The following is a 15,889-nucleotide window of genomic DNA, read 5'->3' as shown; positions in this document are numbered from 1 at the left end:
TGTTTTCTTGGGGGGACAGTGTGATTTTGGTGAATCTATGCCATAGTTAGTCATAATGTGTATCTGCCAGCTGATAGGCTAAGAACAGTACTGCCAGGAAGTTTCCATTATAATCTCCTATTTCAGTTGTTCATAACTTTGGCAACTAAAACACACCTCGCTACTCCCTACTTAAAGTAACTTGAAAAATATAGTTCTCTAAACTATATCTTCTTTCTTTATCCTCCCTCAACCTCAGGTGTATAGGGAAGCCATAAGTTTCTGCCATTTATTTCAGTCAAGTTGGTCTGCTCAAGCTTCTGAGTGTCATGTTGATAGATTTGGCTTCTTTCCGTATTGTTCTGCATACCGTTTTTCTAAGTTGCCCTCTTTTTCTCTTTCCAGGTCGTGTCCAAATTATCACTCACTGTGGAAGTTGTGTTGGTGGCATCCTTAAAGTGTGTCCTAAATATGTCCATCGTCATATTCTCACCATATTTGATGTTTTAGATTGGTTTGTTCTACTTAGAATTTCTAATGTTGCAAGAAACCCTTTCCAATGGACTTTCAAGATCTTCCACAGGCATTTATTTTGGAGTGAGTTGATCTGCTTATCAATTTATGTTGTAGACTTTGTGACTCTGCTTCATACAAGAGAACAGATATGATGGCAGTGTTAAAAAAAGTTGTATTTTTGTGTCAGTACCCATCATGCTCCTTTTTCTATTCTTGACAAGTTTATTAAAGTAGTTTGTTGCTTTTGATATTTGTTGCTTGACATCTAGCAGGGTGTCACAGATATGGCACAGCTCAATCCCTAGATAGTGAAAATGACTTATTTCTTCTAGCATTTCTTTGTCTGCTCTAATGGTTCATTTTGGGGACACTGATACCCATACAATGACGATGAACAACCAGCTTGCTTTGCTGTATTTGCCAAAAGCTAGGTCTTTTCTTCCAGGCTTCCTGGAAACACATCTTCAGTCCAGGTCTTAAAAATTAAATGGTATCAGTGTAGCTTGACTCAAAGAGGCTGGACATTTTCCCACAAGTCTCTGTGTAAATTTTAACCTGTCAGGACTTCATAGCTCATAAATTCAGTCATCAAACAGTTAAAAGCTTTTTTCTCCCCCTTCAAACAAACAACGAAAAAAATCTAGGTTTGTTAGCTGTCATAAATTAACAGAAACACACGCTAAAAACACTCCTTTGTTGACAGTCAACTTTTTAAAAAATCCACCAAGGACAGAGAATTGACAAGAGTTTCTGGGGCTCAAAGCTCGGCTTGACACTCAGTTCAAATAAAAGCTGAACTGGGCAGGACCATGCGTCGCTAGCATTTGAGTCATCTTGGGACACAGTTAAGAGAAAAATTCTTCTTGAACAAAAACAAATGTGAACTTCAAAGCTTGTGACAAGAAATGTCGACTTTAGAGATTATTGCTTTGAGGCCAGAAAGTAAGCAAGCTTTTGCTATTTAGGGAAGGAGTTCATTCTGTTTTGGTGGCAATGTGTGGTGGGGGCCCTGGAAAGTTTATCTAAAGCTTTTCCCAGCCTCTTGAGGTTACCTCTCTTTCTCCCTCTCTACTCCTTCCAGTCAAGTCATATCCATTGTTCCTTACCTGACCCCCAGCTCCAATTTCCATAAGTTCCTCTGACCCCAGGCCTGATTCTCTCTTCCTACCTTAAACAAGTCTCTCCATTCCCCTTTCTGTGACTCCAGGGAAACCCCTACCTTTGATTGCAACCCATCAAAGGGGTCTCAAGTCTCGCTTTCTCTCTGTAAGGCTCTGAGTAGCTTCTCTATTCAAATCCCACAAACTTCTGGATTTCTCTGGGTCAGATGCACTGCCCCACCTCCCTCCAACACTCCAAAACTTATGAGATCAGAAGGCAATACCTGACACAGCAGAGATCACCAGACGTGCCAGGACCTCAGTGATTAGATACCAAGGTGACAGACACTTTGCATATTAGAGGGACTCTAACATGGACGACAAAGCAAACACTACGTGGGAGTTACAAATTCTACCAGAAAAACCATTTTGAGAAGCTATTACATGACCATTCAAGAGATCAATATGTGAGAGGAGGACTGACATCCAAAAACTCTCGAGATTTCTCTAAACTTTGACACTGACTCACTGGACTCAATTCTTCTATTACTTACATTGCTGTAAATCAGGAGTAATTCCATTGACTTCAATGGGGTTACACCAGTCTAAAACTGGTGAAAGAAGAATCAAACTCACTTTGTAGGTTTGGCATTGTCACTTAAGCCAGCATGTACAAAAGGAGCTTGCAGTTTTGGGTGTCGCAGTTTGTGTGCCTAAGTGTCTTAAACTGGGGCCCAAAAATAGAGACACCCAAAATTTGGTCCTCAGTTTCTCTGGGCCAAATTCTGCTGCTATTTGAACTTTACAATAGAAATGTGAAGTAAGTTCATTGAAGTCTCTGGGGTAACTAAAGATTTTCACTGGGTGTAAAGGTGAGCAGGTCTGTGCCTCAGTTCACCCATTTTTTCAACTGGAGACAATGGGCCAGATACTCAGCTGGTGTAAATTGGAACTCGATTCCTGCTATGCCAGTTTACATCAGCTAATGTTCTGGCCCAATCATATTAACTTACTGAGCTTTCAGGAGCATTTTGAGACACAGTTAATGTCCATACAGCACTTAGAGGTTAACGACCCTGATCCTGATATCACTTACACAAGTGTAAATCAGGAGTGATTCTATTGAAGTCAACAGAGTCACAGTGGTATAAAACTGATGTATATGAAAAAGGAATCAGATCCAATACATGTTATTACAATGCGTATTACCATGACCAACCTACTGGAATGGCAGCACATCAAAGGAGCCACATTTTGGGGAAGGAGAGTCGAGAGAGGAAAAAGGTTAAAGAGATACCTCTGTCCATTTCTAATTGGATAAAAAAACATGAAAACAAACATATGTTTCATTTGATTAAAAATAGAGCAGTCAGTTTTTGTTTGGTTTAGGAATATGCTGCTTTTGCCTTTGTGGGTCAGATCTCCATAGGACTGGCCTGAGTTTGAAAATTCGCATTAATTAAAGAGCTGAGAGCCAAATCTCCCACACATCTTTACCCTTAGTGTTAGGAAATGGGGTCCTCCCATTTCTCAACAATTAGGACATGTGGCTGCCCTAAAATGGCTTGATATGTTCTTCAGATTCCACAAAAGCCCATGGGAATCTTCCAATTGCTGTGGGAGAAGGATCAGAAACAGAAATGCTCCATCTGGAGGATGACTACATGAGACTGCTCAACTCTAGCAGGATCTCACTCTCTGCCTGAAGAAAAAGATTGGATTAGAAAGTTTATAGTCAGTGTTCCTTGACAACAGGCCCAGTCTTGCTGGAAAAGTAAACTGCAGGTATAGCATCAGCAAGCAAAACATTACAGAGAAACAAGATGTCAAAAGGTTAAACTGCTTACTCAGCTTTTAAGATCACGTGATTGGATTTACAACACACAATGAAGATATTTTAAAACTTCAGGGTCACACAATGATTGGCATGAAGATTTTATTGAGAAATTGTCCCGCTGCACCCTGAAGCCAGAACCCAACAAAGAAACCAACACTGTCCTTTTAATACAGCATTTGCTTTCTACGGCCTTCCAAAATTCTCTCTCCATTTTACAGTTAATGCCTATCAATGAAGCAACCAAGTGCAGGCTCTCTCTGTTTAAGTAATCTGATCCATATTGGGGATCACATTTATATAAAGCTCACCCACTCATTCTGGGGCACCATACTTGTCTCCTATCATGTCAGTGGCTCCCCTTCCCATTTCCCCCCAGCAGATGGACATGTAGCACTGCCTCCCTGGGGACCGTTAGGGAAGATCTCTTTTCCCTCTAGCCTCTTCCAAGCTTTCAAACCTCTACAGGGAGAGTTGTTCACTGGCCAGCTGCTCAGGTGGGGGTGTATGGAAAGAAGAGAGACATGATCAGCTCTTCCTCAGTAGCTCCTGAATGTGAAGTTCTCTCCTCTATCCCCTGCCAGCTCCAGCTCCAGCAGCCCAGTATGGTACAGAAGTGCTTCAATGCCAGCCTGAGTCACTGCTGAGGCACCTGAAATTGTCTGTCTAGTCATTGTTACCCTCGTTAATTGTGTGAGCATTTACTGGAGAAAACATTTTCAGCTCCTAACAACTTGTAAAACCCTTTTTAACTGGTTTTTCTTCATGTTGCCAGCCAGCCAGTGCAATTAGGCTGTTGTGAAGAAATGCTTCTTGGAAAAGCAGCTGCCTAGTTACTGGAAATAAAACCCAGTGAAAAATAAATAGGGAAGGTTGAATGCTGCTGTGCTACGCCAGCATAAACCCAGAGCTAATACCTTAGAAGTCACTTGATTTAACTCCAGATTTACACCAGGGTAAATGACAGCAGGATTTGGCCCTCAGCACACGCACAATCATGTTCTTTTTAATTTAATTTAATTTAATTTAATTTAATTTAATTTCCTTCAGCTCAGGCAAGCTTGTATTGCATGGCATGGCATAGCTCTGTTGGATTAGCCCTTGAACATCTGTCCGTTGAAACAGTGCCCCATTTCATTAGCTGGTGTAGGCATTACACCACCCATTCAAGCACAGAGGGAGATTCCTGCAGCTACTTTACGTACAGAAACTTGGATGTACCTGATTTAGCTTAAAAGAGCCAAAAGATATTTTATTTCGATTCTCCTCATCCAATTCTATCCCCCCGCTACCCACTCACAAGAAGAAACGTATTTGTAGACTTATTGCATTACAGAAACAGCAGCCCAGTTAGCACTGACTTGAAACAGCCTTTTTTGTGGTTGCTTGTTTGTTGAAGCCAATTTCTGACATCACTGACATAGTACAAATCACACCAATTCTGCTGCTCATCCCAACTCATTAAACAGCATTGCCTTTTCTTACAACACCTGCACTGATCAAACTCCCCGTCAGTTGTAAAGGAGTTTGTCTTTTTCAAATCTCATGTTAATGAGGTCAGTGTCATCAAACATGTACCAAACTCTCCTGTCTGTCCAGGCAAGGAAATCTAAATCTTTATTCACTTCAAAGCTCTGGTTAGAAAGAAAACAGAATCTAAGCAGAGGAGATCACATTGAACAACTCAGTCTGGAGTCAGCAACCTCCAAGTCTGTTCAGAACAGCAATTCATGCTGCAGATGGAGAATTGTGCAAGTGAATCTGTGTATGTACAGAGGTGGCTAATTTCATTGCACTAACATTGAGTACAGCGTGTTATTCAATTTTCATAAAAAATAAGTACATAAAATCTTTGTCCTATAGTGAATATGCCTTTTTTTTAACGGAAAGGGCTTCACAAATTGCTTGAGAATCCTTTGGGATATAAAAGTAGAAAAAAACCTGTTTTCATTGGGATCAGAATGCTGGTCTATGCTGTCAATCCCTTAATCTGTTATCCCTGGGGACACACCTGCTCCCCTCCTTTCTACTGTGAGTCTTTCCTTGCTGCAGTAGCTGCCTTCCTCAGGGATGCCCCAGAAAAGGGTACAGTTAGTTTTCTGACTTGAGAGTTCTCAGTTCCTTCCTTCTCTATAATTACCAAGCTCCCCCAGAGAGCCAATGGCACAAGGTTATACAGCACTGAGGTGCTTGGTATTCAGGACTTAATAAGTATTACCTAATAAGCATTTAAGTATCTGCTCCCCTGAGAAGCCTGACAAACAGGATTGGACAGAACTACTCCATTCACTGTCACGGAGCCCGGAAACTGCTTTGCTTCTGACACTGAAAGAGGAATCTCTCACTACTTAATTCCAGGTTTCAGAGTAGCAGCCGTGTTAGTCTGTATTCGCAAAAAGAAAAGGAGTACTTGTGGCACCTTAGAGACTAACAAATTTATTTGAGCATAAGCTTTCGTGAACTAATGCATCCGATGAAGTGAGCTGTAGCTCACGAAAGCTTATGCTCAAATAAATTTGTTAGTCTCTAAGGTGCCACAAGTACTCCTTTTCTTTTCACTGCTTAATGAAAGGGTTAAAAATAAATTATACTATGTGAAAAAGTTGAAGAAAGTTGTATCTTGCCTGGGGTTTATTTGGGGTTTAACTGTCCTGCTACCAAAACATTTCAATCCCCTATTCATTTGGTAGCTTTCCAAAAATCTCTCACACACACACGCAGCGTGAAAGCTCTGTCAGCCCCTGTGTGTACACTTAAGAGAAACAAACAGCCAAACCTGAATCATCCGAGCTCTCAAACTGTTTCCAGATTGTTTTAGAAAAGAAAGGAAAGCAGAGCTTGCCTGAGCTTTTTTCATAAAGAAATTAGAAGAGGTGCTGCAGCAGCCGCACTTACATTGTAGTCCCCATGTCTCTGCGCAGTTCCCCCCTTTCTGCAGTCCTATAATCCACACAGAGCAGTGCTTGTCCTTCTCCTGTAGCTCCCTGCACAGTACTGTACTCGGATTGGAACTGCTGCTGTTTTCACTTTCAGACCAGCCTCCCGCTCCAAAGCCTCTGACGTCAGGCTGCCTCTAAGAGATATTTATGGCATGAATGGTTTAAAGTTTCCCTAGGTAGAGTTTAGATTGCAGTTCTTTGGGATTTCTAGTTTTCACACTTAGATGGAAAACCTCCCAAAGGGGAGGGTGGGAGTCTGGGAGGGGTATAGATGCGAGGTGGGGGGGTGGAACAGAAGGAGGCAGACAATGAAGGCAACTGTTTCAGAATCTGGCAAAAGAAAACTCTTGCTCCTTTCTGCCTTCTGTAAATACATCCAGGTCCAGGAGGCAAAAATCTTCCATACCGGGCCCCATTTGCAATAGTGGTTTTTCTGAGGGTGCCTCAGTTGCAGTGTGCAATCCACAGATGCTGTTCATATTGGGTCTATTGCGTTTGGCAAAGAGGGCGTCTTTAGCATACCACGCCCTCTGCCACTGGACTATCCCTCTGCTGCTTCACGCCTGTGACAGGACTTCAGCTAGGGATGAATGAATCAGTCCTTCCCAAGCTTCTCCCAGTCTGTTCCTTTTGCCTTTCCCACAACCCCTTCCAACTGTCTGCCCCTTATGTCTGGAAAAGCCTCCTCATGAACATATGCCCAGCTCACTCTTTGTCTTCCTTCAGAATACTGCTGAACCCCCCCATCCCAAGGAACATTCTAGTGCAAGTGGCAATCCCTCACTCTGTGTTTGCTCTGTATTGTATTCTACCTAGTCATGGCTCTCTTTTTGAAGCAGGGACCTGGTATTTCTTCAGCACAGCTCACATATTGCACAGTGTGGCACAATTTACCTGCTGTGCAGGGTGTATACTTCTGAGGCTATATAAAGAAGCAAAAGAATTAGAACCAATCCGCTCTTAAGAAGTAGCATCAATATACAATTAGACTTGAAGAGCTAAATTTACTCCTGATGTAATCCTATTGAGGTAAATGGAATTACAACAAGGATGAATTTGGCCCCAGAACCTTAAAGCACTATACAGACATTAACTAATTAATCCTCAGATCCATGCTGTGAGGTCAGGAAGTATCATTAGCCCTGTTGTTCAGATGAGGAAACTGAGGTCCAAGTTTGTCCAAACCCACTAAGTGTGCCTGTGTAAGACTCCAGAACTGAAATGAGCTCCCATACCTACTGAGAGGTTCAAAATTTTCAAACTCCCTATGTGCTTCCTAGTTCCATGTGGGATAAGAAGCATCAACAAACCATGAAGCAGGTTTTCCTTCCCCATTTCAGACTAGAACAAAATCGGAAGCACTCAGAATCCCAGGACAAAGCCTGTCCTTGCGGCATTCACAGAGAGGGAGGTGGTTGTGAGTGTGCCAGGGGGAGTGGCGGGGAAAGAGAGGATATTCCACTAAATTAATAGATTCATAGATATTAAGGTCAGAAGGGACCATTATGATCATCTAGTCTGACCTCCTGCACAACGCAGGCCACAGAATCTCACCCACCCACTCCTGCGAAAAATCTCTCACCTATGTCTGAGCTATTGAAGTCCTCAAGTCGTGGTTTAAAGACTTCAAGAAGCAGAGAATCCTCCAGCAAGTGCCCCATGCTACAGAAGAAGACAAAAAACCTCCAGGGCCTCTTCTAATCTGCCCTGGAGGAAAATTCCTTCCCGACCCCAAATATGGCGATCAGCTAAACCCTGAGCATATGGGCAAGATTCACCAGCCAGATATCCAAGAAAGAGTTGTCTGTAGTAACTCAGATCCCACCCCATCTAACATCCCATCACAGGCCATTGAGCCTATTTACCGTGAATATTTAAAGATCAATTAATTGCCAAAATCATGTTATCCCATCATACCATCTCCTCCATAAACTTATCGAGTTTAATCTTAAAGCCCGATAGGTCTTTTGCCCCCACTGCTTCCCTTGGAAGGCTATTCCAAAACTTCACTCCTCTGATGGTTAGAAACCTTCATCTAATTTCAAGTCTAAACTTCCCTATGACCAGTAAAGTAGGGGTGTTCGCTTCTTAAAATAAATGGATAGCCAGTAAATTCAGGAGCAACAATGCAGAGATTATTAACTGAGAAAGAAATATTACAATGAGTTATAGACTAATCTACCTCATGCCCCAGATATAGTTATGGACACAGTATAAAAGCACAGGTAGACGAGGTAAAATATATAAGAGGTAAGGGTGCTGTGTCAGAAGGGGTGTAAATACCATACTTACTTCTTATAGTGCTTTTCATCTCAAAGGATCCCAATGTACTTTACGTGTATACAGAACGTTGTTCAAAGAGCACACAAATTAGTGCCTGTTATTTTTCCATGCACAGTTATTTGTATGAACATCCCTGCAAATCTTTATGTGTAAACAGCATTTGCTCAGGCAAATCCAAGAGGTGGATGTCTTACTACTAGTTTTGGATGTGCAAGTGCTGTTTGCAGGCACAAAGCTAGGTTTTTGCCAGTGCAAGTTGCTGAAGGTGCAAATTTACAGACTGATCCTATGTGCGGATATATTTCATAATTTCTTATTATCTCTCAGCTATGCTACCGCCATTAAATTTTGGGCCTGAGCCAAAGCCAATAAGTATCACTTAATTAACTTCAGTGTGTTTTGGATCAAGCCCTTTCTCATAATTTCATAATGTGAATTAGCCGAATACACTGAAATGTTACCCTCACAACCAAAGGCCTTGAGAGAAAATCCAGAAGACAAGTGCTAGGCACTCAGAAAGGGACTTCTACCACCTGTTTCAACAAGATTCTGTGAATCCTGCAGTTCCAGCAAAAAGAAAATGCTTTCGGCCAGACAGCTTTTCTCCCCAACACTTTATTGATTAGAGCTAAAGCAGTGGCTCTCAACCTTTTCAGACTACTGTACCCCTTTCAGGAGTCTGATTTGTCTTGCATACCCCCATGTTTCACCTCACTTAAAAACTACCTTTTTACAAAATTAGACATAAAATTACAAAAGTGTCACAGCACAGCTATGCCATGCCACTATTACTGAAAAATTGCTTACTTTCTCATTGTTACATATAATTATAAAATAAATTTCAATTGGAATATAAATATCGTACTTACATTTCAGTGTATAGTATACAGAGCAGCATAAACACATCATTGTCTGTATGAAATTTTAGAGCAGCATAAACATGTCATTGTGTGTATGAAATTTTAGTTTGTACTGACTTTGCTAATGCTTTTTATGTAGCCTGTTGTAGAACTAGGCAAATATCTAGATGAGTTGATGTATGCCCTAGAAGGCATCTGCCTACCCCCAGGGGTATGTGTACCCCTGGTTGAGAACCACTGGGTTAAAGAACCAGAAAGGTTTTCATAAGGATAGAAAGAGCTCAGTTTACACTATACAATCCAGCTCTCTAACAACTGGAACTTCCTCAGAGGCCTCTCTCCCTCTGACCCCCAGAATGTCAGTTTTGTAGGGTTCTCTAGGTTTACTGTAAGTGTCAGTTTGGCTCTTTAGGCCCCAGCCCTGCTGCCTTACTCCAGCTTGTGCATCTGCATGAGAGCTAAGCCTGGAGCTCACTTGCTGCCTCCTGGGAATCAGACAGGGCCTCTGAAGCCTGCTGCACAGCCTCTCTGCAAGGAACTAGGGGTTTTACTGCATATTTCAGGGATTCTCTGTCAGATCTCACAAGCACGTGCCTATGAGGAGTCTTGCTTTCCAGTGGCCTGCCCTGAACAAATTCCCCATGATATAAACTCAATGAAGGCTGCTGTTGTGTGCTGGAAATGAGAGAGCTGTGTACAATGACTCATGCTGTCCCTCAGATTAATTTCTAAGACCACACTAAGGTCCAGTCTGGAGCAGGGGGAAAGATGGAAATCTTGAAAATCACAAGGAAATGATACATTAATGAGTGCAACCATTTGTACATAATCTGGTTGCAAATATCATTTCCTTTTTTTAAAAGTAATTTTGATGTTGGATGGAAAGACCTAGAGACCAAAATCCTCTATGTATCCAGAGAAAAGGAAAAGCATTGGCCAGGGCAGTGTCAATAGATGCACTGACATCCTGACAGCTCCCCCAGGAGTAAATATAGTCTCTCTTCAACAGCATCATGACTGTAAAAACACTTTTTATTTTCCTTGTAGATAAAATTGTGCAGATGGGCATGTAAACAGTCCACAACACTTCCATCAGGGGCATGTGTTATGCATTTTAAAGTCTGCCTCAATATGCATACACATGATTGGCTGCAGGGGTTTATTGTGTCAGCCTTTTGGTGGTACAGAACAAGGGGGGGAGGGGAAACCAAAGGAAATTAAACCACAAAGCTTACTTTCAAATATTATCGGTGCTGCCATTGTGGAGCATCGTTGGCCTCCCTTGTCTGGTATGCTGCCTCCAGCAGTGGTTAAATACCTGGTGATTCAGAGCAAGCAGAATGGAGAATACAGTGAACCTGGCAGTTGTGGGATGGAATATTATATAGAGAAAAGGGGGAAGAATTCTTCCCTCCTCCCTCCCCCCCCAGTTGATCAGTTTATACCCTGAAGCATGAGGTTTGAGATGATGGGTTTCTTGCTCTAGCTGGCATAGCTGTGGATGTTATTTCTGTTTAGAATTCAGTTTGGAAACCTATCAGGTTTCGCTCAAATCCACATAAGTCAGGAAATGCAGAGTTATGGCATATGGTAGTGAGCATAGGGCACTCAAAAGCCTGCACAGAGCTTTCCATTTATTCTCGGAAGCACAAGGTGTTGGCCGTGGTCAAATGTATATACTGGAGACAGAAGGTGGAAATTCCAGCTCATGCTAGCACTGACTGAACTAAAAATAGAAGTGTCCCATGGTGGTAGGAGTAGCAGGAAGAGCTAGCCATCTTGAGTACGTCTAGTTTCTCAGATGGGATTGTACTCAGGGCAGTTAGCATGTCCCCCCACTCCTATTGCTGTGGCTACCCTTCTTCTGATTGAACTAGTGCAGCTATGTCTACCTGAGCTACAAATCACACCTCCAGCTCCAGGGTAAACAGAGTCTCTGATGCACCAGGTTTTTTGCTATTAGCTTTGCAAGCCAGAGGCACAGAAGGCTTCCATGCCTGCATATTCAACAGCCAAAGTCTTATTCTCCAGTGCCCTGCACCTTGTGTCACCATTTATACCTGGGCAAAATGGGTGCAAAAGGAATCAGAATGGTAGAGTTTTATACACACTTTGCTCAGGTGTAAATGTCAGCAAAAGGTGAAAGGTAGTGGAGAGCCATTGACTTTAATGGAGTTATTTCTGATTAACATTGGTATAAGTGAGGCCAGAGTGTCTGCAGCACCTAAAAGAAGCTGGGCTCCCCTGCGGGTCGGCAATGTCAGGTAACTGGCTACAGCTCCCTGATTGTGAGGCCAATTTTGTACCATCCCCAGCTCTGGTTGACTTAAGGCCTGGGGTTCTCAAACTTCATTGCACCGCGGCCCCCTTCTGACAACAAAAATTACTTCATGACCCCACTAAGGGGGACCAAAGCCTGAGCCCGCTCAAGCCCTGCTGTGCCAGGTGGTGGGACCAAAGCCCAAGCCCCACTGTCCTGCGCAGGGAGGGCAAAGTTGAAGACCAGTGACTTCAGCCCCAGGCAGGGGGCCTGGAACCTGAGCCCTGCTGCCCAGGGCTGAAGCCCTCAGGCTGTGGGTCTTGGGCTTTGGCCCCGGGCCCCAGCAAGTCTAACGCCGGCCCTGGCAGACCCACTTTGGAGTCCTGACCCACAGTTTGAGAACCACTGACTTAAGAGCAGCCTGAGGAGAGCCAGAGTCCAGCACACTCCAGCCATTACCCCTACATGGCAGGTAGGTGGTACAGCAACCAGCTGTCAGCTCTGTCCCTGCTAGGGAGTTGTAGCTAGGTTCTGGTTCATTTGCCTCTCTTGGGCATTGCAAAGGGAACCGAGTGGCTCAGAGAATCTGGATCCCTGTGTTCCACGACAAATTAAAATTATCCTGCACAGATAATATCAGAACTAAACAGCATCTTTGTAATACATCCCAATTCATCTAGTTATTCCCCGAATTAACAGAGCTTCATGTGCTTTTCCACAGAAACTAGAGAGTGCATTCAGAGTGGCCAGAGTCCTATGAGAGTTTTGTGGGACATCAGCCTCTTAGCTTCCATGGCACACAGATGGAATTAAGTGCTCTCAAAGCAAAGATGTTAAAAACATGCCAGAGAAATGGCTTGAGAAAAATCATGCAGGAAAACCAGGCAGATGTAGGTGCCATCATTGACATGCCAAGTTAACTATGATTCATTATATGTTACACAATATCAGAGGAGCTGGGGTTGGATGGAGAATTTGAATCCTTTGGACCATATCAGATTTAATTATTCTCAACTGCACAGTGTCTTTTTCTCTCTCTTGACTTTTTTCTTGCAGAGGATTTATTTTCAAACGATTCCAGGAAGCCAACACAGTTTATTAGACTAGCTATTATCCTGAGTCACTTCCTACAATAGTCTAATACGACTTTTAAGACAACCTCTTCTGTGGGCATAGGTCTGAGTATATCAATAGTTAGTGAAGCTGTATCAACATAGCTGAAAGCTGTTGATAACTAGTTATATTATACTCACACAAAACCCACATAAAAAAAATCAAGGTTGCAAAGTCAACGATTGAAAAATTAGGTCTCACATTTATAGCTGCCCATGCAAACTTATGTCAGGCTCATTATGATACAGTTTTATCCAGCACCACGTAGGAAGCCTGTAGCAGACTCAAGAATAGAACCCAGCTCTCTTGGTGTCAGGCCAAGGCTTTAATCACAAACCCACCCTTTCGCTTCTTTCAGCCTTTTGCCACATTTGATATTCATTCTGTGCACTAAATGAGGCAGGACTTCTGTAGAAAAAATGACATGTGATGAACCTGAGACTGTGCCATAATGCGAGGGGCCAGCTTTAAAGTTGTGTGGGCAACTTTAATTCTGGCATTTCTATACTCTTGAGTGCTTGGCTTAGCACTCTTAGTGTTCTTTTACCATAGTGTTTTGTATGTAACTTGATAGGTTTTTAAAAAGAAAACAGACCCACTATCAAAATTCTATCATGTGCAATAAAAATACTGCACTTATTGGTCATCAGCCCCAGGACCTTTAGAGTCACCACACAAACTTTTACCATTTGAGCAAAAGGAGCAATGGCTAACAACAGGAGGCTGCTATGCTCTATATGGATCAGCCATTACATGGTGATGTGACATACCCTTTGGCAATGATTTTTAGAACTATTTGTTAGACAACATAAGAACATCGGGAATCAGGATTTCTGGGTTCTATTTCTGGCTGTGCAGGAGAGTGTGGTCTAATGGTTCCAGTCAGCATAGCCAATCACATATAGTTGGGATATCCATTCTGAAAGGCATGGCAGGTAACTGAATGAGACTTGACTCTGGCATATTAGAGATTTAGGTTTAATTACCAGGTCTGCTAACACTGAATTTGTGAAATCCTAGTTACTCCATCTGCAAAGTGGGGCTCAATTATACTTGCCTGCCTCCTATGACAGGAGTATGAGATCTTGATCAATATTAATTATGTGCACTTCACAACATTTACAAACACCAGTCAATAGAAGAAGTGAGATATGATATCAGGGCCTCCTAGCTCCCAGCCCAACACTCCTACTACACATTACATGTGAAGAAGTGATATCCATAAATGTATTTGTCATGTATAAGGCTATGATTTAAACATGGTTATTTTTAGTAAAAGTCATGGACAGGTCATGGGCAAGAAACAAAAAAGTGACCTGTCCATGACTTATACCATAAATACCCCGATTGAATCTTATGGCGGAGTGCCAGGGGGAGCCTCGAGGGACCCATGGCACCAGCTGCAGGGGGGGGGGAAGCTCCGGTGGGCCTGCTGCCAGGGGGGACCCTGGGGCCCAGCAGTTGCTCCAGTGGCTGCCGGGGGCGGTGAGTTCCGGAGGACCAGCGGCTGACCTGGCCGACGAGGGGGGCGGGGAATCCTGGGGGGCCAGCAGCTGCTCTGGCCACCTAGGGACTACTGCCGGGAGTCTCTGAGCTGCAGCTGCTCCTGGCACCCTGGGACTGCTGCTCAGGTGGTCCCCGGGGCCATCCACATCAACCGTTTCTCAGGTGGTCCCGCGGCCAGCTGCCAGGCACTGCCAGAGAGCCTCCTAAGCAGCTGGCCGCAGAGCTGTTCCAGCAGCAGCCAGTGTGGCTGTCAGAAGTCTGCAGAAGTCATGGAGATTGCAGGAAGTCATGGAATCTGTGACTTCCGCAACTTCCGTGACAAACACGGGGCCCTAATCATGTACCTTTAACCTCCTCATCTGCCATCTGCTCAATAATCTACTTACATGAGTAATGGTTTGAAGGATCAACCTTAAAACCTTTGAACTCTGGGATATTTGTCTCTTCAGGTGGATGAAAACCATGCCTACAAGGTAAATGAAGGGCTGTGGCTTTGGCAGTAGGGTAAGAACTTGCAGAATACAGTTTCGATTCTGGACTCCATGGATACAGACTAACATGGCTACCCCTGATACTGGAATCCCTGGGAAGCAAGTACCTGGGATCAGCACCATCAGACCACTGGAAAGGAGAGACAAGAATAACAGATCTAAAAGTGTACATTAAGGCTCAAACCACAGGTGTTCTGAGCACCTTCAACTCCTATTGACGTCAGTTATATTTGAGTATTCATAGGGTCAGGTCTCTTATGTTTAAGGCCAGCCCTGATTATTTCCTAGCAGACAGAAGAAAAAAAAGACACTGCACAGCAGGTTGTGATAGGACTCCCAGGGAGGATAATTATATCATTGAACTGTTATTACCACTTTGTACTGGGATTGCACAGCTGCAAGATTTGAGCCTCCTGGGGGACAAGAAGGAGCACGTGTTCATAGCCTCCTGAAGAAAGAGTTAGTCAGCTACTGAAAAATGTATCACAGGTAGCCACAAGTATGTGCTACAAGCCTTCCTGGAGACACCAAGAGAAAAAGCATAAAAGTTCATGGGTTAAATTCAGAATCAGTAAGTGGGGGTAATGCCCATTGACTTCAGTAGAATGGTACCCATTTTCATCAGGTCTGAATTTGGCCTCACTGATCAAAGTTTCTTTAGCCAGCAGTTGGTGCTTAAGGAACTGAAAGAGGGGGAACAAGAGAGATGTTAAAAACTGACTGCAGCAGGAAGAGCAAGAGGCATATTCCAGAGTGAGTATGGGTGTATGTATGCACTTATTCAAACTGGTTTGAAAAAGAACATATCCAAATCTATATCTTAAACTTGTCTGGGTCCTTGTAAGGTTCAAAAATGTTTTGATAAATTGTATTTATTATGATTCAATTTCTTTAACCTATGCCTGATGATGAGCCCCTTGGGTCTTAAGGTTTGCTCCTGTGAGATCCTAAGCATCCACTGAGAGAGGCTGAAGTCAATAGGAATTGGTGCACTTATCACTTCCTAAA

General features: G+C 43.2%; 1 protein-coding gene across 6 annotated transcripts in view; it reads right to left on the bottom strand.

The window, feature by feature from the left end:
* DAAM2 (dishevelled associated activator of morphogenesis 2) overlaps nt 1-6,613 on the bottom strand; it is a 244,007-nt gene extending 237,394 nt beyond the window's left edge. For 3 of the 6 annotated variants that reach the window (XM_043511617.1, XM_043511615.1, XM_043511618.1), the window contains exon 1: nt 6,325-6,587. The gene's annotated coding sequence lies outside the window, so the exon portion shown is untranslated. Of the gene's footprint in view, nt 1-6,324 lie in introns of all 6 variants that reach the window. The other 3 variants (XM_038395793.2, XM_038395798.2, XM_043511616.1) reach the window with 3 other exon arrangements.
* Nucleotides 6,614-15,889: the final 9,276 nt, after the last annotated feature.

This window comes from Dermochelys coriacea, chromosome 3 (assembly GCF_009764565.3).
Source record: "Dermochelys coriacea isolate rDerCor1 chromosome 3, rDerCor1.pri.v4, whole genome shotgun sequence".
Taxonomy (NCBI): domain Eukaryota; kingdom Metazoa; phylum Chordata; order Testudines; family Dermochelyidae; genus Dermochelys; species Dermochelys coriacea.
The sequence above is the reverse complement of the archived record's forward strand: the minus strand, read 5'-3'. Positions and strand labels throughout refer to the sequence as shown.